General features: G+C 36.7%; 1 protein-coding gene across 6 annotated transcripts in view; it reads left to right on the top strand.

Moving 5' to 3' along the window:
* LOC109085858 (roundabout homolog 1-like) overlaps nt 1-25987 on the top strand; it is a 141546-nt gene that overhangs the window by 31271 nt on the left and 84288 nt on the right. The window contains exon 1 of one of the 6 annotated variants that reach the window (XM_042756892.1): nt 4927-5355. The exons of the other annotated variants lie outside the window; for them this stretch is intronic. The gene's annotated coding sequence lies outside the window, so the exon portion shown is untranslated. Of the gene's footprint in view, nt 1-4926; nt 5356-25987 lie in introns of those variants that run through there. 6 annotated transcript variants of the gene reach the window in all.

Below are 25987 nucleotides of genomic sequence, written 5' to 3'. Positions count from 1 at the left end.
CCCCAAGGCTTATAAGTGCCGTGTAAATTTGTGTCCACCTCAGTGGATTGGACCTGACTGAAATCTGAGCACTTGCGAAGTAGAGGTTCTGAACAGGAAAGTGAGAACCTGTTAGCTCATGTTTAGCATGTTTAATAAGTTAGCTTGGAGGCATTACAGTATATGAACTCCTGTCATTGATTGTTAAGCTTGCTTGAATAGGCTTGAACAATTGAGAAGTAACATGAGATAGTTACTACTGCTACTACTACTGATTTCTTCAGGACTTTAAAGCACATACAGTATGTTCAGTCAGGAGGCAATCTTGGAATTTAAAACATATTTTAAATTATAAAATGGTAAAATAAATTAGTTTATTATTAGTTTATTAGTTAAAATCACACTAAAAGCTAATACATTGCTCAGCTCTTTTAAATGAAAAGTGGGACTTTCCTACAGTTGCCATATTGACCACTGTGTTTTTCAGTTCATATGTGAATTATTTTTTATGACAATTTTGAATGTAATGTTTCTGGAAAAGTTTGCATCTCAAAATTTTTCACAAAAAAAAAAAAAAAAAAAAAAAAAAAAAAAAAAAAATATATATATATATATATATATATATATATATATATATATATATATATATATATATATATATATATAATTATTTAATTTTTTTGTATATATTATATACAATTATTTGTATTTTTTTTAATCTATAAATAATTAATAGCCGATGCTATTTGCCATATTACATTTAATATATAGTAGATTTCTGTCTGTTTTGACCGTATTCCAGGGTTTTATTTATTGTAGCGGCTCACAGTAACCCAAAATCTGCTGACTCTCATCGGAAACTCTCTTCCGATAAGCTCCACATCCTGGTTTTTTATCGACAGCTGGCCACCGCATCAGTCTTGTGCATTTAGATGTGTGTGTGTTTTCTCAGAGGAGCCGCGGCCCATTAGCTTGACAAGTCACACACACTTTACGCCTCCGTTACCTGGAAACTGCACATCTCATTTTTTATTTGACCGCCCAGAACCGGGTGCCATTCACGGTGCATTTAGCACAGCCGTCTAGTGCACATCCTTATTCGCTCAGACCCGCTTGCCCTTTGACCTGTCTCATTGCGTGCATCGACACCATGCGCGGTTTGGACGCCGCTGCTCCACTAAACAGCATGTGCTGCTAAAGAAACCGTCCTTCCACCCGCAACGGTCCGTTTTTGCTTTCTCATAGGTATTCCGGGACTGCTTGTGTCCCTTCCAGGCTGGTGCTTTCCTTCTGGTCTGGCAAATCTCATCCTGTCTGCACGTAAACGCTCTGTTGACACGGAGACTAACAGTAGATGATGGCGGAAAGAAAAATGAGGTGAGACAGAGAGGCCCAACACGCAGACCTTGACTCTCCAGCAGACACGTCCTTTGATTGGTCATCGCTTATCTTATTGTGATGCCAGGACCAACGAGAGACGCGACCTCTCTGTCACCGTCTGTGATCCCATGACTACCCCACCATTCCTTTTAACCATGCGCCCAAATGCTTGGATACAAACATGTCTAAATCGACCAACTGTCAGAACACATGGGATATTACCCAGAAACGGCTTGGCACACGATTCAAAGGCAATCGCAGAGAGAAAACAAATAGGTGGAGGACGATAAGAGCAGTTGTGTAAAGCAGATGGATGTGTGCTCCAAGATTTGGGACAAAAACATTCTAAAAACACTGCTGTAACTTTGGAAAGTAAACATGATATTTATTAGGAGAGAAGCAACTATTCTTTACATTTTTGAAAATAATTTTGTAGTGTTCACGATAATTGTTCATAACGTTTTTATTTATTTATAGCCGAGATGAAGTAGTATTTTATACATATTCAGCACAATTATTTAATATTTATTATATTTATTTTATAATTTAATTAAACTAATTATAACATTAAAACTTTCAAAATTAATTTGAACTTGTTTAACATAAAAAATATTTTTGTGTTTATATATAATTTAAGTTAAATATAATTTAGTATCCATTTTAATATATATATATATATATATATATATATATTTAAAATGGATCCTAATAATAATAATAATAATAATAATAATAATATATAATTTTTTTGGTATATATGAGATATACATATATGATAAAATTCTATACATTTATTACATTTTATAAATATATAAATTACACACACACACACACACACACACATATATAAATAAATAAATATATATATATATATATATATATATATATATATATATAAATATATATATATATAATATATATATATATATAGATATATATATATATATATATATATATATATATATATATATATATATATATATATATATATATATATATATATGAACACATTATATTTTTTATATTTTCTCTTTTATATTCAGTTTATATTTTATATGAATATTTTGCATAAATGTGCTCAGACTTCATGAATCAGCCAAATGCTTACTGATAAAACCTATTCTCGTTTTTTAATTTTTTTGTTTTCTTTTTTGTGCAGCCCATTCCACTCAGAAATATGTCACACTGCATGAGTAAAGTGGGCTATGAATTCTGCTTTGTGTTGACTTTAATAGAAATGAAGTAGATAGAACATTAGGAACATAATTGTACTCACAGTAGAACATTTTAAACTGTAGAAACTGTACATTTTAATATTCTCCCAACCAAAATGGAATGTTTGGAAAGCATTTTTAGAACATGAGTTTGTTAACAGGGGTGAGGGAGTGAGACAGAGAGAAGAAGGGAAAAAAGCTGAGGAGCTTTCTGTGCTTGCATGGAGAAGATAAGAAGACAGGTGGTTTGTAGTCTGATGAAAGAACGTCTGACAGCTGGCAACTTTCAGAACGGCTCGGTCTGTGTGTGCGCCTTGAAGAATGTGAATGTTTGCATGTGTGTCTGTGTGTCTGTCTGTATTTGGTGAGTCTTTGTGGGTTTGCCAGCTGAGACACATCCCAGAAGACCCGTCCTCCGTGTCTCCCTCTCCTCTGGCGTCCCTGGCGCACACCCAGCTAATGCCAGCACCCGCAGACGGTTTAGTGTCTGACACCAGATCCGCACGGGAAGGAAAACAGCAAGAAAGATCTCATGCTATGTGCTGAACACACAGACATGTTAAAGGAATATTGCACACACACACAAAAATAAAAAAATTCTGTCATTATATACTCACTCTCAGGTCAATTTCAAACCGCAAGCGTGAGCGGCGCATATTTTTTTCAGCGTGCATGTTAACAAATGAGTGCGTTCACACCGGGGCAGGAGCACTCACAGGAGATTGTGAGTGTCAAGCTGGAGCAGGATGGTAAACGTGCTACAAATGCACAGCATAAGCATGTCTACTGTTTTTTGACAAGAATTGGAGTGCGTCAGAAAAGAAAATGAAGAATTAAAAATATGTATGAAAGATTTACCCATTTAAACTTGTTTTTAATCATTCAGTTTGGGTTAAAGTATGGAGTAACATTAAATGGGTCATCGGATGCACATTTTCCAAAAGTTGATATGATTCTTTAGGGTCTTAATGAAAAGTCTGTAACATAGTTTGGTTAAAATTTCTCAATGGTAGTGTAAAAAACACCTTTTTTTTACCCTGTCAAAAACAGCTCTTTTCAGAGCAACCCATTTTGTAGCATTTTCCTTTAAATGTTAATGAGCTCTGCTGACTCCACCCCTCTCTTCCGAGCTGCTTTCTGAGGGACTGTTTACTTTAACTGTTTAACTTGGTAATTATCACATTATTAGGAAAGGCGATTTGCAAAGATTCATTAAAAAAACCTTACACCCATTTCTTCTGTAGGTGAAGCTAGATCACGAATGATTCACGTGAAGATAGATACTTAAAAAAACATTAAAAACAGCATGTTCTATATCAAAGTATGACTGAAACGACATGACCCGAATGTAAAACTTTCAAGTTTATAACTGACAAACTTCTAAAAACAAATTTATAGTTGTCTTTGTAAAGATTGTGTGCAAACACTTCCAGTGTGAATAATCTTGCATGTCTGCAGCTGCAGTGACGCTGACGTGAAGCTCACACGTGCTTCATGTCACAAACCTGTACAAGCTTTTTTTTCTGAGAACCCCCCAAAAATGTACGGTTTTTTGCCATGTGTAACCCCTCTCTCCCGGGTCCTCGCCGCCACACCTTGTCCTTTCTCCAAGTGGGCCTCGAATCCGAGTATCCAGTGTGAGAGACGGACACACTAACAAGGAGGCTAAATTACTGCAGCCACTAGTGTCAGTCGTAAGTGTGTCTCTTGAGATCAGGGGAGTGAGGTTTACCTGCACAGCACCTACTCGCTGGCCTCCGTTACACTCACCCCCCTAAACCTCACTCCCATCCGGGTCACGGCACCAAAGTAACCCCGCTCTCCCGGGTCCTCGCCGCCACACCTCGTCCTTGCTCCGAGTGGGCCTCGAACCGAGTCTCCGGTGTGGGAGGCAGACGCACTAACAAGGAGGCTAAATGACTGCAGCCACTACCGTCAGTCGCTAGTGTGTCTCTTGAGATCAGGGGAGTGAGGCTTACCTGCACAGCACCTACTCGCTGACCTCCGTTACACACACAAAACACACACACACATAAAAAATAAAATCACACACATCACAGTTATATTATAGTATCACTGAGATACTGTTATAGTATTTATTAATATTTTAATTAGTTTTTATAATAATATAAAATATAGAAATATAAATATTTCCTGTTTTTATTAATATTTTAGTTAATATTTGAGTAATTTTATTGTAATTTTGTAATTTAATCATTACAAAGAAACATTTTCTTTCTGAATTTATTGCAAACATTTTTTTTTTTTTTTGCCTAATATATGCAGAAAAATAAATTGTCATTATTTACTCACCCTCATGTCACAAACCTGTAGGACTTTCTTTCTTTTGAGAGAAAAAAACAACAACAAAAAATGTTATTTATAGTAGAAATTTACATTATTAACATTGTTTAATTAACATTGCTATGGAAAGCTCTTTCTGGAACATTTGGACATGAGGGAGAGTAAAGGATTTCGATTTTGGGGTGAACTGTCCCTTTAAGGGGCGTTGACAGTGATTGGCAGTGACCAGTGTTCATTTTCTGTAATACTCAGAGACATTCGGCAAATGTGAATGTAAGAAGTTATTTTAGGTTCAAAGTGACATTTTGTGTCATTATTCCTCCTCTCTGTCTGTTTGACGGGCCAGTCCAATGATCTTCAGATACTGCCATTGTGGCGATAGGGTGTTTTGTTTGCCCAGAGGAGATGGCACAAACGGGGCACACGCTGTTATTTGCTGTCGGCAAATAAGTACAGTCCTGGGCAAGCACAGCATTGTGTAAGTACTCCACACGACAGATCACAGTATGCTTCACATACTCTGACTAAAAAGCTTGAAAGTGCCAGGTCACTTTTAGGCCACAGTCTAAATGTGCGAAAAATAGATGTGTAGTTTTACCGGTTACATATATAACTTCTCTTCAATGCTGATAGACTTTGATGTCCAGATTTGCCCTCTGGATCTGATACTTCCTGAAATGGAGTTTGAAGACTTATCTTGAGCCTTAATTTACTAGATCAACATAAATGGTTTCGTCTCATTTCTCAGGGTGGTCTGTTGGCTCTCCTCAGTCGTTTGCTTCTGTTCGGCAGTTCAAGGGAAAAGACAGGACTTGTCTTAGACTTTGACTTTTTGCCCAGAAGGGCTAGATCACCTGTCCGTGCATAGCTTCAGATGTTTTCCAGGTGCATTAGCTTTATTCTGTAAGTAAGTGAACAAAAATTCAGAACAAATGGCGTGGAAATAAAATATTTTTTTTGCTTTGTTTGCATCCACTATTGCCATCCATTTATAAGCTTTGTTTAAATTTTTTTAAATAAAAAAATTAAATATTTTTATAAATGCATTTTAAAAATTATATTTAATTTTATTAAATGTAATAAATTTCTTACAGTTTAGATTAGTCAGTCACATGACTTTTATGCACTAGGAATATACTTCTATATTTTATTATATATTAATTTATTATAGTTATGGTGCATATCCTTTTCTCAAGTTAGAAATGTATTTTCTTAAGTGAGAGCAATTTATTTATTTATTTTTTAAATGTAATAGACCAGATTTGGCGTGCAAGTCAATGGATAGAAACCTGGCAGCATATTTCCATTCATCCCTTGTACTCAAATCGTTGTAGCCCTGTAAGCATCCATGAGTGTCCATGTCCGTAATAAATGTTTTGATGAAGGTAACTGCTTGGTCAGACAGTGATCACTGGATGGTGAAAATGAGTCTCGTAGAGTTCATCACCAGGGACTACATTACAATCACATTACCATTTTTGAGACCACCATTACATTCATTCACAAGCCAGCGCACACTTTATACCATCTTATCTCCGGTAGACAGATACTTGCTTAAGGATCCTGCTTTATTAATTTATTTCATTAGATGATAAGTTTTGATAAGCCACTGGAGTTAACCACCCTTGCGTAAATCAATGAGTCCTCAACGCTCGAGAAAAGTGGGTTTCAGTTCACTCTAGCGTACTAATGAATTGCATATCAGTGTGAAAACAACAGGATTGACTGGCGATTAGAGAGGAAGATTGGTTTGGCTGTTCCAGCGCTCAGAGTATTGGTCTTTATCGGATAGCTGCTCTCTGCTAGGATATTTATTATCGCTCTCCACACAAACTCCCCAAACACTTACGCCACTGTCAGAGAATCTATGCATTTCATTTCATAAGGGGGTCAGATAAGCCCGAGGGTATAACCCTTTCTATATTGCCTTTTTTTTTCCTGACAAGATAAATGCAATACTACAGCGGATAAATGCGAACTGTTTATTGCAAAAGATGAGCTAATCCTGTATTAGCATAAATCACACGCAGTATGGACACGCTTTCTGCTGCATATCACAGCACACCGCATGGTAAATGTTGACATTATAGTTAAAATATCAGAAACAAATGATTGAATGAAAGTCTTTAAAATCTGTTTTAGTGTCATTAATTGGTTTATTCTCTGTTTTTTAAGCCCCTGAACCCTAGTTTTTGTCTGTTCTGAATCTTCTGGGACATTAAGAGTCATAACATGTGCTAGACATTGTGGTTGTTGGAGAACTGAGTGGCTCTGTCCAGAGGAATCATAGCAGTACAGCTTAACGTGCACAAAAGAGCTACTGTTAGGGATTCACGTATGGCCCTTTTGCTCTGTTTTTATTCATCTGCAGTCGGAGATGACACTGTTATGAAATATTAAGGGCTTTCAACCAGCAGTTTCGATTTCCAGGCCTTTAGGGAATCGAGTACTTAAAGCCAACTTTGTTCTGGGAAGAGGTATTTTTTTGCCCTCAGACTGGAATCTTTCCACCTGTCTTATCATATCATCACATCATCTCTTGGTCATTTTGTCCTCGTGCTGTGGAGAGCAGACTGACATGCTAGCTCTGCTGTCAGCTGTGGGAATGACAGAGTTTACAGTTTGACACCAAAGTTTTCCTTCGTTAAACTAAGTGAAGCCTCACAAATTGTCGTAGTTTTTACCGATATAATGTACTTCAGGATTAAGTATTATACACATATGCATGTCACTGTAGATAATATTTTTAAATTACATTGAAATATTTAAATAATTAGAATTAATCATTTTAATATACAATATTAGAGAGTCACAATTATCGTGCATTTTAAAGTCACATGTTGTCATCCAAACACGGAATTGTCTAGAGCCGTAATCCTCAGGCTGTTTAAAACTTTAAAGCGGCAAGACTTGAGCCAGGAGGCAGCAAATGGACATTTTTTTAATCGCAAACAGGCTTATGTTTTGGAGTCGCTCGTTTGTCTCACGGTGATGTTTGTTCCAACAGCTCTGCTATCAGCGCTGTCCGCTCCCTTGGTGTGGATTTGTTGAAGCAGCGGTTTGTGTTAGCACCTGATCTATCAGTGTGAGGCGAGATAAGGCCGCTCCATCACTCTGCTGTGTAATCCCTTCCATTGGCAGTGGACGAAGAATTAACACAGACCTGCCGAGGTGTCATCTAATCGCTGCTATGGGAGCGCTGGCCTGACAACTGCTGCCTGCCGGGGAAACAAGGAACCATTGTAGCTCCTGACTATTTCTGCAGTTGTGCCCATTGTGATGGACAGTCAGAGTCGGAAGGACTGTGGAGAAGATGTTGAGATTGAACCGCAACTGATCAGGAACAGAGGGTCCGTTCTGTAATGAAGCACCTCGACACATGACCCAATGAGTTATGTGCTTAGCCATAAAAAATGACAGCGTGATATAAAATACCAAAATAGTGGGGCTTTGTATCCCTGTTGTCTAAGTTCAACTCAACTCTCAAAAAAAAAAAAAAAAAAAAAAAAAGTTTTTTGCCCATTGTTTAAAATTTCACGATTATTAAATATTCCCCTGATCACTATTATTTAATATAATATTGTGCACTTTAAATTCTAGTCACAGTATTTGCCTCATGTAGTTTTTTATATAGCCACAATTATTGTGCTTTTTAGATTCTAATTCTGTCCTTATTTGCCATCTAAATAAAGAATTTAAGCAAATATAACAAGACGATGAAGTAAACGCTTTTATTTTACTGTATTCATTTTTTTTACTTTATTTTTTTTTTTTACTTTATTTTTGTATTTTATTTTATGTTATATAAAATATTTTATAGAATATTATAATATTTAAAATATTAAAATGAATCAATATGTAAAATAATAACGATTATTGTGCAATTTAAAGTCACGTTGTCACATGTTGGCATTCAAATAAGAAGTATAAGCTAATATAATGATACAATTAAATATGTGCATTTTACTTTTTATTTTATCTTATTTTATTATTAAAATGGAATAAATATTTTATGTAAGATATTTTTATTTAAGATTTTTTATAAGAATAAAATGTTTTATATTATATATTTCTGTTTTATGTTATTTTGTAATATTCAAAATATTACCATTTATTTATTTATTTATTTGTGCAACCATTCAACACCATTTGCGAGAAGCATATTGAGGGCTACATCGTTCTTGGTCAGCGTTAAGCTAAACAGACTCTTCCACTAGAAGATCTTCCTCTCTCATGCTCTGCAAACTGTCTGGAGACGTGTTTGTGGACCAAAGTGAGATAGATTAGACCCGTGGGGAAATCTTTCTGCTGAAACCATGTGTGTGTGTGTGTGTGTGTGCTAATGTTAACGTGAATGTAGCTCCCTAAACCGTGGCCGGTTTCCACAGCCTGACTCGAACCCCTCTGGGAGCGAAGTATCCATCATGCAGTGCTACGATCTCTCCACACTGCTGACGGCACCTCTCTGTGATTGGCCCACAAACATTGTTATGTTTCCTCTGTGTATACGGTAAAGTCAAAAATCAACTGCAAGCTAGCTTATTCATTGTTAGCGCTGACACGTGCTGAAACTCAGTTACTAGATACCCAGTTAAAATTCAACAATGCTGTACTGTATGTTGTAGAATCTTTTCCATTGCTGGGTTTTGTCACTTTACAATAATATTTAATTTGGTAATATTATTTTATGCATTTGAAATCATGAATTAACCAAGAATAATTGATAATTTTTACCTATGCACTTCAAGTTGTATACAAATTAACATTTAATAATTCAATATGAACAATGTAGATTAACAATAGTGTTTTTTAAGCTATATCGCATAAGCAAGAGAAGAGAGACCATCACTGGTTTCATTCATAAATTAATCAGGTTTTTTGAAAAAATCATTTGAGTGAATTATTTACTGACTGTTTCATAAAGAGAGTCACTTGATTCGTTTATAAATAAATCAGTGTTTTTGAACAAATTGATGACTTGCGCTTAATTGATTAATAAAATAGTTTTTTCAATTAACAAATCTATGAGTGAATGGTTCACTGACTCGCTCAAAAAGAGAGTCACTTGATCCATAATAAATTAATCAGTGTTTTTGAGCAAATTGATGAGTGAATGATTCAGTGACTCACTTATAAAGAGAGCCACTTGATTCATTAATAAATTAATCTGTGTTTTTGAACAAATCAGTGAGTGAATGATTCAATGACTCACTCATAAAGATGAAACTCGAGTGTCAGAACTCATTTTTGTTAATATGAATAACTATATAATTATAAAATTCAATGACCTTTAATCTAGATTAATAAACGTTGTACAAATCATTGTTAGCTCATGATACTTAATTCATCAGTTTTGAATTTGCACAAACAATTCACGTTGTATTTGAAAAATAAAATAATTCTGGCAATATAATGAAAGACAACTTAGTGTCATGCCAAACTGTTTTATGCTGCTGAGCTAATGAGATGTGTTTATGGTCACCACATGAACACTGACACAGTAGCGTTGCTATGTGATCCTCAGATAAGTTGACTGTCAGAACACGCCTGAGTCCGCAAGTGGAATCTGAACATGGACTCTAAGCGCTTTTAAGACAGGACCAGAGACCAACACAATGAAGTTAGAGGTGAAGGTTACTCCGTCAGAGTTACGTTTATCTCTAATGCGTCAGTAATCACAGAGGACGGAAAGCACAGTGAGCTCTTAAATGAATCAAAATTGCAGCACATCACCTAATGGTCCAGGCAGCAGGCAGATGCCTTCATCCCAAGAGCACAATTATGAGCTAAATGTGCTATAATGTGCCTCTGGGCTTTCTTAAGCTAGTATAAATATGTTTTTGTAAGATGTTTACCTGCTTTCAGTCTGTAGCACTGTTTGAGGTGTAGTTACAGAGGATTTAATGTACTGATTAGGAGGGACTGGGATTTTTTTATCTTGTAAAAGTGTTATGGAGGATTTTTTTTTTTTTTTTTTTTTTGAGGTTTTATTTTATTTTTAACTTTTTAACTTATTTTTTTTTATTTTAGGATTTAGGGTAATTGTTCCCCCATCCACATGGGACTCCCGAATTTAGTCTTGGGCGACCTTTTACAATTTACCTGACTATTCCTGTCCGAATAAGGTTTATGTTAAGGTCTTTCTTACCTAACAAGGAGGCTGTGTATTTAAATGAGGCATTGAAATGCATTGGAATTGTAACTCTTTTGGTTTTTGTGTGGTCCTACAGCTTTCAGTGAGCCACTTCCCGACCCAAGTGTTATCCATCAGCTAGAGAGTTTGCATCTCTCAATCTTCTCGTTTCGTATTCCCTAACCTCTCACCTCAACACCTTTGACCTTCTCATCTCTGTTTATAAACTATATACAATCTGACAAGCCTAAAAGGGGGTGCTCTCCTCACTTTTATACTGTTTGCAGCACTTTGACAGGGGAGTGTGAGAGACACTGAAGGATTTAGGGTAATTGTTCCCCCATCCACATGGGACTCCCGAATTTAGTCTTGGGCGACCTTTGACTCGGCAGCTAAGTCTGTTTTCTGTCCTTTGGCTTGACTGAAAGGGTGCTGAGGAGGGTATGGAGTTCATATTTATTTATGTAGCGTGTTCACGGGTTTGTGTGTGTCCCTGACATGGATTATCGATCGGGAGGATCGGTTCTGGTGGAATTCTTTTCGTGGGAGGGTGTAGTGAAGAATGTGTCACGGGGTGATGTTATTTAGGGGTGTTAAGTCGTACTTGTGTGGGAGATGTCTGGCCCGATTAGTGTTCACTTAGCCTGCTGCTCTTTGTATATGTCGGAGGAATGTGCTTTCTGTGTGCGTAAAAGTTCTCAGGCAATGTCTCGTTTGTTGCATAGTGCTCAGTGGTCTTAATTACCATGCAAGGTAATTGCATGCTGTTTCAAGGAATGGTGGATAGTTACAGTATCACAGCAGTTTCAGTCTCTTTTGGTTTGTCATCATTTTCCCAGGCAGCATTCGGGCTCAATGAAGGTCAGAGGTCAGTTGGATTAATCTGAAAGCCATGGCATTGTTAAGCAAATTCTAATTAATCTCCCTTTTCTATTGTTAAGCAGAAAAAAAAAACGCCCAGATCACAAAGCAGCATTGGATATCTATCTTTTCAGTGATGAATTTGATATTCTAGTTCTGGGTGGATGATGTGGCGTTTCTTATTTGTGCTCAAAGAGACAGTTAAAGTATTTATTTATTTATTTATTTATTTATTTATATTTTAGGTTTTTAAACGATTCATTATTTAAATATGATGATTAAAATGATATTTCTTAAATACTTATAAATGAATATAAGTAGTATTAAAATTTATTTTATATCATATTATATTATATTTTTACCTATGCTTTGCCTATTGTTTTGACTCCCTGGGATAGTATTCCATAACTTTAAATTAATTTTGTAAATTAGTAATACTAATAAAAATAAGAATAATAAATCATAAATGCATTAAATGGCAATGTTTAAATGTAAATGCTTAAATAAAATGGTTATGATAGATTTAGTTTTGTTATGTCAGCATTTTATATAATAATATAATAATAAAAAATAATAATAATAATAATTGGGTCTGAGTCTGTGCATTTGTGCTTTTTGCATTTATTTTTTTGTTTATATTTTCAAATTTTATATATATGTATATACAAATTTATATAATAACCAACATATTTCATTTATTGACTGAACATAATTAGTCTGATATGGTGCACATAAACATACTCAATACTCATGTTTTGTATGCATGTCTGTCAGTGTTTTGACGTTAAGACTGGAGAATAAAAAAAAAAAAAAAAAAAAAAAAAAAAAAAGAAAAAAAAAAAGATTTTCTTGTATATTTTTATAATGAGCTGATTTTTGGACCATGACGGTTTTAATCACAAGAGTGGCTGTACAAAACACGTCTCTCAGATTGTGTCAAACACGTTTCAGTCTCAGCTGTCTTTGTGGTCTCCAGTGATAGCTTGTCATTTTCTTTGTCAAATAATGACCATGGACTTACAATTTGGTCAGTCCGTGTGTGTGTGTGTGTGTGTGTGTGTGTGTGTGTGTGTGTGTGTGTGTGTTTGCTTGTGTGTGTAATTCTTGACAAAACTCGACAATTTAGGTGAGGTGGAAAAAACCTAGCCTTTCAGAAAGCACGCGTGCACACACACACGTAAACATCCTGACAGGGAGGGTAGGGCAAAGAATTCAGAAGTCATTTTCAGCAGAAGTAGGATGAGAAGCCCTGCTGAGGCAGGCCTGTTGGTATTGTTCTCCTGCAGCCATTCATTTCTAATCATCCTCATGCAGTTGTGTCTTATCTCGCTTTGTTTCCACATCCTGTTGCTTCAAGCACCTTATTTCACTGTTTTGATTCAGACTCTTTTATTGTGACGTTTGCCTGTACAACGGCCTTGGGAAAGTAAGGCAAAATGAAGAAAAGATGTAAGCGTGTGTGTGTGTGTGCATTAATACAAAAATTGCAAAGATGCTTGGTGAACAAACAGTCTGAAGCAGGAGGAAGGCATCCAGTCTGTGTTTAATAAATGGCTGGCATTGCTTTAGATGAAACTAGGATTTTTGCTTAAAGTTATTTTTGCCCCGTTTGTCCCTTCTATCTTTGCACAGCTGAAACTAATACAGTGAGCCCACACACAGTTCTCAGAACTGTAGACAGTAAACATTAGACAGTTGACATTTCCAGCAAATGGCCGCCCATCCTGCCATCCTGCTCTATCTCACACTCTTTCTTTGCTGTTTTCTATCTCTTCCTGTCTGTTTCCCCTGCCAGGTTTTACACATCTGTCCCTGAGATGAGGGGCTGTTGACTCGCTCAAGTAACAGATTTATGTCATGTTTAGGTTTGGCAGAGTCGACACCTCTCGTTTTGACAGGAGCCGGCGGGGAGCTGTGAAAGCGGTTTACACATGGCACTCAGGTTACTGACTGCTCTTCATATAGAGCTGTTTCTGCCCAACATCACGTGAAATTCCATTAAAATTCCTTTGAAATTCCGTTAGATAAAAAATAATAGGAATATTACTAGTAACTGGCATAAATGAACAGTTTATACCAGTTATACCATATATAAGGTCTGTTTTGGGCACTTTCATCCTGGCTTTATTATGGTTATGTCGGTTAGTTTGGTCTACATAACAATAACTAGCTTAACCATCTTGTGCTAGTAACAGACCAGCATTACCCATCTAAAACTAGTTAACACAATCTTAAAAATTAAGCATATTTTAGTTTAGTTTAGTTAGGTTAGGTTTAGTTTGTCGTATATTTTATTTTATTATTTTTTTTCTTAAATGTTTTTTTTTGTTTTTTTTTCAGAAAAATATATTTTTGCTAATTAATAATGTTAATGTAATTTTTATATAATATGCAATAAAAATAATAATGTACAATAATAATATATATAACAATATTTTTTTCTTGGTAATGTTTATATATATGATTTATGTATTTATGTAACTTTTCATTTATCACTTTATTCATGACTTTATTTTTGCTATCAGATGTATTTTCCAACAGTGCCTAACAGTAGTGTCCTATTGGCAGGATTCTTTAGCTAAAAGTCCCCCATCCCCCTTCTGTTTCTCCTCCAAATCCCATCTCGCCCCGTGCTCATGTTAGCATCCACACCTGCCAAATGCCTCTCGTGGTCCAGATGCACCTCCTTCATCATGCCAAGATTTAGAAGACTTCATGTGGCATCAGACTAGACCTCTAATGGTTTAACGAGCAGGCTATTAATAAACCCCGTTTACAAATGCACAAATGGCTCACGGAAGAGTCTGAAGTCAAAAGGGACAGTTATGTGGGACACTGGAGATCTCTTATAGAAAGCCGCTCTGAAAGGTAAGCGTGGTGATAGATTGCATCAGTAGATATTTGGTGCGCCTGCAAGTCCCCGACCCCGTATTTTTACCTATATAGAAAATAAACCCCCTTTTAGAGTGACCACGTCACCACATGTGTCCACAGTGGTTCCTTTCAAAGCCGTTGACTGATCAGTCCTGATGTCCTCAGTCAAATCCATGCAGAGCACATGTACAGTTTTCTGATATGTGAAGCATTTGATTTAACACTTTGTCATCCCAAGTGACATTAATGTTTGTGAAGCATGCCGATTTCTTCTCTGCCGTTACATGGGAAATCAAACATTCTACCTGAGTGCCAGTATGAAGGAATAATTCAAAGAATGAAATGAGAATTCCGGTGACAGTAATTTAATGCTGCTGCTATTTTCATCTCATATGATTAGTCCCAGAGTTTCTAGAAACAAATCCTCCACGTCTACACATATCAATTATTTCTTCTTCTCCCTGGGTTTTGAGTTGTTGTGATCTAGCTGGACCAGTTAGGCTTGATAATTTCAGCCTGTTTGTTGCCCAGGGATCCAGTGGCCTCCTGTGGGGATCAACAGACATGGAGTCATGGCCCAGATCATGCTCTTTCAGGCCAGAGAGAGAGAAATATGGCATCTGTCATTAGTGTTTCTAGCTAAGGACACAAAACAGCCGCTGAGGTGCTCTGACAGACACAGAACAGCTGTGAATGTCATCACAACAGTGCTTGTGTCTGTCCGTGTGTGTGTGTGTGTGTTTGAATCTGTCCTCAGTATTGGCTATGCTGGTACACTGGGGCCCTCTTGTCTTGTTAGAGGGCTGTTGATGGGTGTTATGTCAAATAAAGGCTGTATACACAAGTGGCCACAGTGCTAGCTAGTTGAACTAGATAAGGAAGATACAACCAGGTTGTGTAGAACTGTAAGTGCTGATTAAAGGTCTGATTGTTTGAAAACGTTGCATGGTTTCCATAGTTTCTGCTGTTGATGCAACAGTAAAACGGTGGTAACTTGGTATTTTCACTATTGAGGCAACAAAGGCAATTTAAAGTGACAGGCTGTGCGTAACGATGTCTGGAGAAGATCTGTGAGAGGAAACTCTGTTTACCATGGTAAAAAGCGTTTGGTTAAGAGTTCTATTCAAAAGTTTGAGGTTAGCAGGAATTTTAGTGCTTTTGAAAAAAATCCCTTATGCTCACCGAGGCTGCATTTATGTGATTAAAAATACAGTAAAAACACCAATATTATGAAATATTATTACATTTTAAAATAACTGCTTTCTATTAGAATATATTTTAATACATCATTTATTTCTGTAATGCAAAGCTGAATATTCAGCATCAATACTCCAGTCTTCAGTGTCACATGATCATTCTAATATGCAGATTTGGTTTCCAGTAAATATTTCTTATTATTAACAATATTAAAAACAGTTGTGCTGCTTAATATTATATATTGTTCATTTTAAATACTTGCATTATATTTCATGCATTTAAAATGTAACTAAAAAACATAATAACTAGTCCTTTTAACTTGTTTTTCCAGTAAAAAAAAAACAACAGCAATAATATACCATACTGGCAGATTTCCCCCCCACCTGTTTTGAGTATTTATATGTGTGTGTATGTGTGTGTGTGTGTGTGTGGGGGGGGGGGGTAAATATGTAATGCATTGTTGTTGTTGTTTTTTTAGTATAATTATCTTTTATTTTGTATATTTATCTATTTATCTTTTATATTTTAAATGAAAATCAAGTAAAAAAAAAAGGCTAATTGAAACGTTATATTAGATGTAATATTCACCCTTGCATCATTTAAGAGTCCTAGGCTAAAGATCTTCCAGAAGTCGGAAAACACTAAATGTTGTCATGTTTCCCATTCTCTTGGGAAATGTTTCAGGATAGAGTGCCAAGATTCAATGTTTTTGCCTTTCAGTTTTTTTGATATGGAGCCACAGGCATTTAGCAGTCCAAATCAGGCCGAATCCCCATGTGACGTTTGGCATCTCTTCTGTTAAAGAACTCTAAAGAAAAACAAGCAGAAATTTACAGGGCAGCGACAACTGTGAAATCACGGGAGATGCAGTGAAACTGGTGGATCGGCAGCCGTCTTTGCTGTTCGAAATCCCTCGTACGTTTGTTTCCCATCCGTTCCTTGAGCTTGCATAAGACCTGAGTCCTGTCATCCTCCCTTCCCCATCTCTAAATCACAGCTCCCACAATCCTGTTCTCTCCTCTAGCCTTTATTGAATGCTGTTCATACTCTTTTTTTTTTTCTCCCATCCTCCCCTTAAAATTCCTAAGCCCTTGACTTCCAGCAGGCCTCTTTGGCTCCAGCTGTGTTTTGCTGATTTCTAATTGATGACTATGGGCCTCTTGTTTTGTCCTGTCATCGGCCGGAGCTATTTCAGAAGAAGTCCTCTCAGCGCTGAAGTGTTTTTGCTCCGGGTCTCCCCACCTCCCATTCCAGGACCACAATGCCCCTGCCATTACCCCTTCGCCACGCATGTCAGCCTTCTGCTAGCTTTATTTAGGATCCGCTGCCCTCCTCTAAGTCCCAGAACCAGCGGAGGACAAGTGTATAAAGAGCAGAGAGGCTATTCATCCCACCTCTCAAGAAGATGGACGAGAAGCGGATTTTAGATAAATAACCACAAAAAGACGGTGAGAAGAAAAGTGGGCTTTCGTAAGACAATCGCTCTTAGGCTGGCTGACATTTCTGACTTTTTTTTAGATATATAATCGCTGCTAGTTCATCAGGGTTTTGTGTAAGCACTCGTTCGGCCAGTGGAACGGAGCCAGTGCGAACATAACAATGTTCCTTCTGTTGGTCGGTGTCCTCCGCCACTGGACGACTGCCCCGGACACATTAACAAACAGCTAAATACAGCTGGATAAAGCTCTTCTGTTGTCCCTGACAATAAAAAGTGCCCTGGTTTCAGTTCGGTTCTTGCCAGGTTTTGCCTCGTTTGGCCCTAGAGTTGCCATTACTTAACTGCAGTAAACAGGTGCTGTTGAGGACTGAATGATTAGTTCTGGATATTGAGGGCTGCTTTAGTGTTTTGGCTTTTGGTAGGACTGAACACACTGTTTTTCTGTGATAAAGTCTAAGAGTGAGTCATTCAGGAGCTCAGTTGTTCGTCCTAAGGTCACTAAAGTGCTTACATAAATGGACAGGCTCATCATATTTTCCAGTTATTTGTTAATTTTATGAGTCTTGAAGGGAAGGTTCTCTAATTACACAAATAAATGTGTTTTTGCTATCAAGGTTTTTCTTTTTATTGGCATTCGCCAAAGTAAACATTGCTGATATTTATTGCTCAAGAAACCCTGAGTATTAAACTTTGGCATGGAACGCTAAGCCTTTTGTGCTACGGATATGAATAATATTTCAAATCATGTGGCTTTTTGAGGAGAGGTGTGCTGTTACTGTTTTGAGTGATCAGACTTATGATTTTTGCTTGGCAGACAATGAAACATGAAAAAAAAATCTCACTGACTGGCGTCGATAGAGGAGCCCAAAACCAGAATATTGTAAACATTTGGGTTTGGGCTTTTTTGCCTTGAGCCAGTAAGCAACCACATAGCAATAGACTAGAAACCGCTTGGAACACCTTAGCAACCACATAACAACACCCTGGCAACCACCTAGAACACCCAGGCAAGTGAGTTCTGCATGAAAAAGCACTACTCACATTTCTGTAGAAAATGTATTTTTAATTATTATTATTTTTTTTTTTACTTTTTATTAGGGCTGCATGATTATGCCAAAAATCATAATTGTCGATTGTTCCCTTGAAATTGTAATTGCGATTATTAATTACGATTATCACAATTTACAATGAATGATGCCACATGCCATATTTTTATATAAAAATAAACAAGCTGAAAACACTCAACCCTTTTCTATAGTATTAAGCCTCAAATGTAAACTTTACATTGAATTGTTATCTTCTTTAAATTATAATAATAAAAAAGTTCAAATATGCATGGTATTATATAAATTAAAACAACTGGAAAACCCGTAAGATAACCTGTAGAAAGAAATAAACACTCTAAATGTGGACTTTAAACGATTAATTGTCGCTTTGAGCGATTATGTAATTGTGACATCTGTAATTGTAATAGTGATTAAAAATTTGATTAATTGTGCAGCCCTAATATTAGTAGAAGTTGTAGTATTAGCATTTCATATATTATCTCATATAGAAATTTTAATTTAGTTAAATTATATTTCATAAATTAACTTTTGTGAACCAGGTTGAAAAACTGATCATTTCCTAGAATCATTCCTAGAACATTTTCGCTGTTGTATTTCCTACAGTTCAAATACTAATTCAGCTGGCATTTTGGATGTGACCAGTACAATTCAGATTGAATTGAACTGAATTGAATTCATTCATTCATTTAGTCATTCTAAAAAAACTCATTGATTGATTGCTCCAGTTGGCTCTAAATTTTGTTGCCATTTTATTTTTATTTGACTCGATCATGATTTCTGTGTGTGAAACCACATATTTACATGCAAATATGTGTATGCAAAGTGAACGAAGACCTAGTTTGTATGAATACAATAGAAATACACCCAATAAAAAAATAAAATAATAAAAAATAAAAAAGAAGAAGCATTTAGGTCTTGGAAACTCCAACCACAGCTGAAAAAAAATCATGTCTTTGGAAGTCCTTAATGACTATAATCATTCCCTCATTGGAGGATAGTCATAGTTCTATTACATTGCATTCGCTGACCGTGGATCTCGCACGCCACAAGCCAGGGGCTTTCTCTTTATTACAGCAGCTGCTGACGCTTTCATTTATCTTCCTCAGGAGCGTGGCTCCTCTGTTTACATGCCCTGTGTTCTTTTAATCTATTCTGTCCTTTGTTTGTGTCGGTCCAGAGGAGGCAGCGAGTGAGATACGGAGGGAGCGGGCCGTTTCTCCCGCGGTCCCCGCTGTTCCACTGTCCTGCGTCTGGAGCTTAGAACTGGCAGAGCTCATTATGGACTGATTTAAGGTCTGCCAACACAGACCCAGGGGGCCTGAAACAGCACTGTGTGCAGCACATACCCGGCAATCTCCATCGTGCACACACACACACACACACACACACACACACATACGGGGATCTAACACCTGCAGAAGCTCTGTTGTGTACACATGCACACAAAAGCCAGGGCCAGAAAAATGGCCATAGTTAAGCAAGGCTCATCAGAGGCCCTCGCTGGGTGCCCGGTTTGCCGCCTCTACCTTCCCGCTGTAATGTTTTCCATATAAAAGCATGCAGGGGGAAGGGGAGGTGATGTGTGCCTGTGCTCAGGGTCCCACAGCAACGCATGAGGTCTAATCCCCTCATTAAGGGCAGTCGGTGCACGTGCTCAGATGGTGGGCTGGTAGAGTGACAGCGAATATGGACATATGCACACGAACATACATGCACATGCCTGCACCATCCGTTACGGATGCAGGTTGCTGGTGTCTCCTGCATGTTGTCATGGTGGACGTTTCTGGATAATAACATCTGTGCGTGGTATGATGTACGGCTATCCCTTTTCTGGATGCTATCCCTCAAGCAGGTCCTGTCAAATAAAGAAATGTCGTTTTGAAAAATAGACATGCCTTTCCCAATCCCTGAAATTCACTGACAAGGTATTCGACACATTTAATTCCACTTTCACCATCCATCTTTTGTTTCTTCCTGCCTATCATTCCTTAACACACCGAGACCTTTCACAAGACACTGATGGACAATATTAGTAACTCACTCTTCTAGCTTATAGGATTATCAAGAGAGGAAAGTGCTCTTGTAAAAGTGATTCATTGACTATGTAGAAAGAAAGATGATCATGTAATGGAGCATCAGCGCTTTTAACATTGCAGTTATCACTTCCTTTTCGTTCTACAGCAAAGTGAAGTTCTCATCCACAGTTCCACTGCATTCAGATTTGTTTAGCTGCAGATAGTGTGCCTGTTTTGCAGTTGTAACTTTGTGTACGTTAATAATAAAAAAAATAATAATAATAAACTTTTACAAAAACAATAAAAAAAATACACATTACAAAGTACAAAAATAAATCATAATAATAATAATAATATACTTTTATAATAACAATAAATAATGTATACAGTACTAGGTACAGTAATAAATGAAAAATACATTTAATAATAATAATACTAATTATTATTGTTGTCTCTTTTCTTATATTTATATTATATATTTTTTAAAATAAAAAAATATAATACTATAATAAAAATATATTCATGCAGCATAATAATAAAATAATAATAATTTTAAAATGTTTTTTTAGTTATCAAAAAATATTGTCATAATACTGTTTGAAAGTATTTTTCTTGTATATTTGTATATACATATTATGTGTATTAGTTATTATTGTGCCAAAAAATTATATATAAATGAATAAATCAGACTACACTAAATAAATAATAGTATTGTTTATGAGAAAGGCTGAACAAAAACATGTATCAGTTCCAGTTAGAAAAGAAAAAAAAAACACTATAACCGTCATCACTCTTTTCCTTGTAAAACACTGCAACTGTTTAGTCGCAAATCCGCTAATAGGCATAATGTAATGTCTCATCCACGTTTGCGTTCTGTTTGATGTTGTTTAGCTCCGGATCGTGTGCCTGTTTGGCAGTTGCAGCTTTGTGTATGTTGCGACCGGCAGATGGTTTTGGCTTTGAGTTTTGCAGCCCTGTTTTTGGCCTCCACATCTAACCAGACTGAGCGGTTCGGTCACTTTGTAGGAGTTTTTTGCGGACAGCTGTGTTCTGGATTTGGATTTAATGGCAGGCAGATGCTAAGTGATTCTTTGCTGGGTAATAGGCTGGTGGGTGAGGCGCTTATGTCTGTTTAGAAGCATCCTGAGAATAATTAAGGCTCGAAACATGTGCAATGCGGAGGTATTTCAAGGGAAAGGAACGTGGCAGATTTTGGAGCGTACACGTGGGCACTTGGTTTGTGGACACGGACTTGCCTTTGTAGCTTGATTGTGCCCTCTTTAAAGTTCGCTGGCGTGTGGTGATTTCCACCCTCCCCCCTTTTTCTTTTTAGGCCCCGTCTTCGCTTAGTGCATCTCGTCGCGTGACATTTTGATCTAAACACACGAGCGAATCAAGGCGAGAGAAACCAGGCGTCAAATTGAGTGAACGAATTCAACTGCGGTCTGTCAGGCTTATCCAGTGTTATTAGTTGTCTGTCTCAGAGACGGGTAACGGGGGCTGACACTCTCTTTGAACACGAACGGCACGTCGGGGACCCCCATGAACCTAAGGGGAGCTCGGTGGATCTCATCAGGGCTAGAAAATGCTGTGGCACTTTGTTAAAGATAGACTGGGAGTCTGTTTCGACTCCTCTATTAAATTAAAGGTTTCAGCTTGCCAAGCGAACGAAAGAGAGAGGAGTCGATAACCTCTCCCTTCTGCCGTTTGATGGACAGAGCGAGAGCGAACGAGTGGGGGGCGAGAAAGAGGCATGCTCTGAATCCCAATTTCATTACACAGAGATAAAAAGAATATTAGATGAGAGATAGAAAAGATAAGATAGGGAGCAAAAGAGATGAAGCCTTTTTTCTCGACGGATCAAATGAGAGCGAGAACGTTGGTACACAGGGCTGCAGTTCTCTATTTAAGAGGTTGGAGTACCCAGTGTGTCGTGTCTCTCGAGGGACTTGCTGAGTGAGTTATGAGTCCATTCTGTGTGTGTTGGCAAATGGAGATGGGGGCCTGAATCCAAATAGAACACACAACCTTGACCAGAGCTAAACCGAGAACCTTCAGAGGCGTGAGCCAAAACATGTGGCAACACAGGCTGAGCCCGCAAAACAGTAAAAATATCCTGCCCGCAAACAAGCATTGTGTTCTGAGATAATAAGAAGTGTCCGCAGTCTGGAATAATGAGAGAGCGCAGGACAAATTGGTAGGAAAGCTCAGAATGTGGCAAGATTTCTTCTGGTTCTGAATAAAATCCGATTATGGGACACAAACACAGTTTAGTCATTTGCATACATTGTGGGCTCGCCGTATGGATTTAAAGTCAACATAACAGCTCTCTTTAGTTAGACATAGACAGATAATTTTTATTTGACAGATTACATTTTTGTACTTTGTATTTTTCATATAGGAAAATAGGCATAACAATATTTTATTTAGTTTGTCTTCATAACCATTGGATCGGCATGCTTGCTATATAGATTTAAATTCAACATTAATTTAAAAACAATCATCTTTACATTTGTAGTTCAATCTTTTTTGACCACTATATTTAATATTTCCTTATTATTTCCTTAATATCTGGGAAAAAAATATTATTTTATTAAATTTTATTTCAAAATCTTTCTTTTTATTTATTTAGAAGGCACAGGCATGCTATATTTAAATTTAACATTAATCATTATGAACATATTCACAGTTCTTTAATAATATAATTATATATCATTTATATTAAATAACAATAATAATAATGTAAAAAAATGTTGTCATCAGTTCATTTTATTTTAAAAAGTCTCTTTTCCGACCACCTACCTTCAATCTGGTATACTACACTCACTTTTCATGATCCAATTTCACTCCAGATGGATAAAATCAAGTCCTGTTGTAATTGTTTTCTCATTGATATCCTGTTTCGCTCAGATATGTCAGGTTAAGTAAAATTGCATTTGCAAATGGCAGTTTTGACTTTAATTATGCCATCCACCTGTGTGACAGTTTTATTTTAATTGCAAGGTGTTTGGGTAGTTTCATTGTGTGAAGCACTTATTTATTATGCCAACATTTTTTGGCAGCCAGGCATAAAACTTTCCTGGTTGATACTCAACACAAATGAGAACTCTTTCACACTGCACAGGACGCAACACATTTCTTGTGTATTTGAACAGCACCGTTACCGTTCTCTCCCGCTCCTCGCATCCAAAGACGGCGAGGTTTTGTTTGTTCATGAGTAAATGCCAGCTTCTGCAGAACATCACATGAAACTCTAGACTCTAACAGCACGCCACATTATTTACTTTCTTTCTTCCGAAATCCCCATAATATTCCAGCTCCGTGACTTTTGTTTGTTTTGAATCTGCAAGCATTTTGATTCGAGGTGAAATAGAAACTGAAAGCATCTGTTTTCTCATATCTTACTTAATAATCATTTACAATTTATTGCCGGTAATTATTGTGACATTTTCAGTAAATGAGACTACGGCATACTTGCCACTGTTATTTATCCACTATGAATTGGAATTACTTTACTTATGATGAATTGCTTTGAGATAATTAAGGAAAGCAGGCTTCAGAGTTTCCATATAGCTGTCATTCATTATTTATGATTTCCGGAATCAACAAGCACATGTATAATTTAGCACGTTCACCTTTGTTCTTTTCATCAGCTCTTTGCAGTCCTTTCTGAGTAAGGCGAATAAAGCTAAATGTTGACAGATTAGGAAAAACTTCTGATGTATAGAGATTAATTTGTCATATGTCCTTAGGGTTTCAGTCTGACCTCATGGTGTTTAGTCCAAAACAGTGAGCCTTTACAGAATCACACATTCATTTTGAATATGTGTTCGACATGTTTAGCTCCACCAGAGTTTTGTATTTTGCTGCTTGAATTGAATATGATGAGATAAATCATGGATTTGCATTGAAGCTTTGCGTGTTGCATGCAAAAACAAACATGTTGCGCAACCAGTGTAGTCTGATTCACGCACAAATGACTCCTGTGAACTGGCTCTTTTACTGAATCGTTTATAGACTCACAGACCGAGCCGAATTCTGTGGGATCACTGACCTTGACTCACCTTTTTGATATCCCTCCATCCCTTTCTTTTCCATCATTCCCTTCACTAAAGAGGTAGAACCGAGGTCATGGCATGAAGCAAACGAAACGCTCCTTGTTTGTGAATTATTCTGTTCCGACAAGCCCTGTTTACCTTGATTATAGGGACTTTAATCATTCAGTCTGACGAAATCCTGCGACTGCTCTCAGGTCAGCGGTTTAGGCCAAAACATTTGTTTTGAGTCTTTGGCTTAAAGAGGAATCGATAAGGTACTTCAGACTAAAGGTTAAGCATGCTAACAGTGGGCTGATGAATGGCGCTCTCTGTTAATAGCTGAGGAAATACCCTTTCAGCACGTGTCAGGACATGAGTGATTAGCCTACATCTAAGCTAGCGCAAAGATAAACCTGTTCGAACGGTCTCGCCCTCAACTTGACACACTGACTGAATAAGAGGCTTTCGGATCGTGATATTGCACCCCGGCCCCTTTCTCCTCTGCTGTTCGCTCTCATTTTAGCCGTATCTCATTTCTTTAGCATCTGGGAGCCTCTGTCAGAAGATGCTATCTCCAGGGAGTCCGTCTCTCCTAGAATGTGCTGATAATGAGCGGCTTAAATTTCTCATCGGGTTTCAGAGCTGGACGGAAATGCGAGCAAAGCCCTCTTCATCGCATGTCCTTATAGCAATTTACGTTTTTTTTTGCATAACTTATTCTGTGAGGTGTTTTTGTGAGAGTTTGACTTTGTGATATGACCTGTTTTATCGGTTGTGTTTCTGTGTGCAGAAAGTGCAGGAAAGCAATGCTACTTGTAATTGTAGCATCTGTTTATTTACAGTATATACAGTAGCAGGGGATGAGAGATTTCACTCTACATTTTTACACTTTGCTTTACGAAGAGGTTATATGGAGTAACGTGAAAATACATACACTTGATAAAATTATTCATTATTGTGGGGTTTAAACTGAACTGAAATTTTGATGTTTATTAGTAGATTTTTATTAGTATTTTACAGCTTTGAATGTCACTTTTGTGATCAAAATATGTAGTTGGAAGTATCCATTTTATAAAGTATCTTTCTGAATATGTATTTTAATACTACTACTAATAATAATTATTATTATAATTGTAATTTTTATTTATTTAACAATTCATTGAATTGTTAAATAAAACATTTAATATAGTTTTAAAAATGTTTCATTTGGAATTATTTTACTAAATATGTAATTTAACAATTTTATTGAATTGTATTGAATTAGATTTATATATATATATATATATATATATATATATATATATATATATATATATATATATATATATATATTTTTTAAATGTATTTTTTTTCTTGAATTTCTAGCTAAATTTTGTGATTTTTTTTTTATTTTTATTTTTTTATTGTTATTAAACTTCCCACTTCTTCTATAATTTTTAACAAAACAAACTGAAAGCCTTGCACCAGTGCACTTGATAGAGGTCTGAC

This window comes from Cyprinus carpio, chromosome A5 (genome assembly GCF_018340385.1).
Source record: "Cyprinus carpio isolate SPL01 chromosome A5, ASM1834038v1, whole genome shotgun sequence".
Taxonomy (NCBI): Eukaryota; Metazoa; Chordata; class Actinopteri; order Cypriniformes; family Cyprinidae; genus Cyprinus; species Cyprinus carpio.
This window is presented reverse-complemented; position numbering and strand designations above follow the sequence as displayed.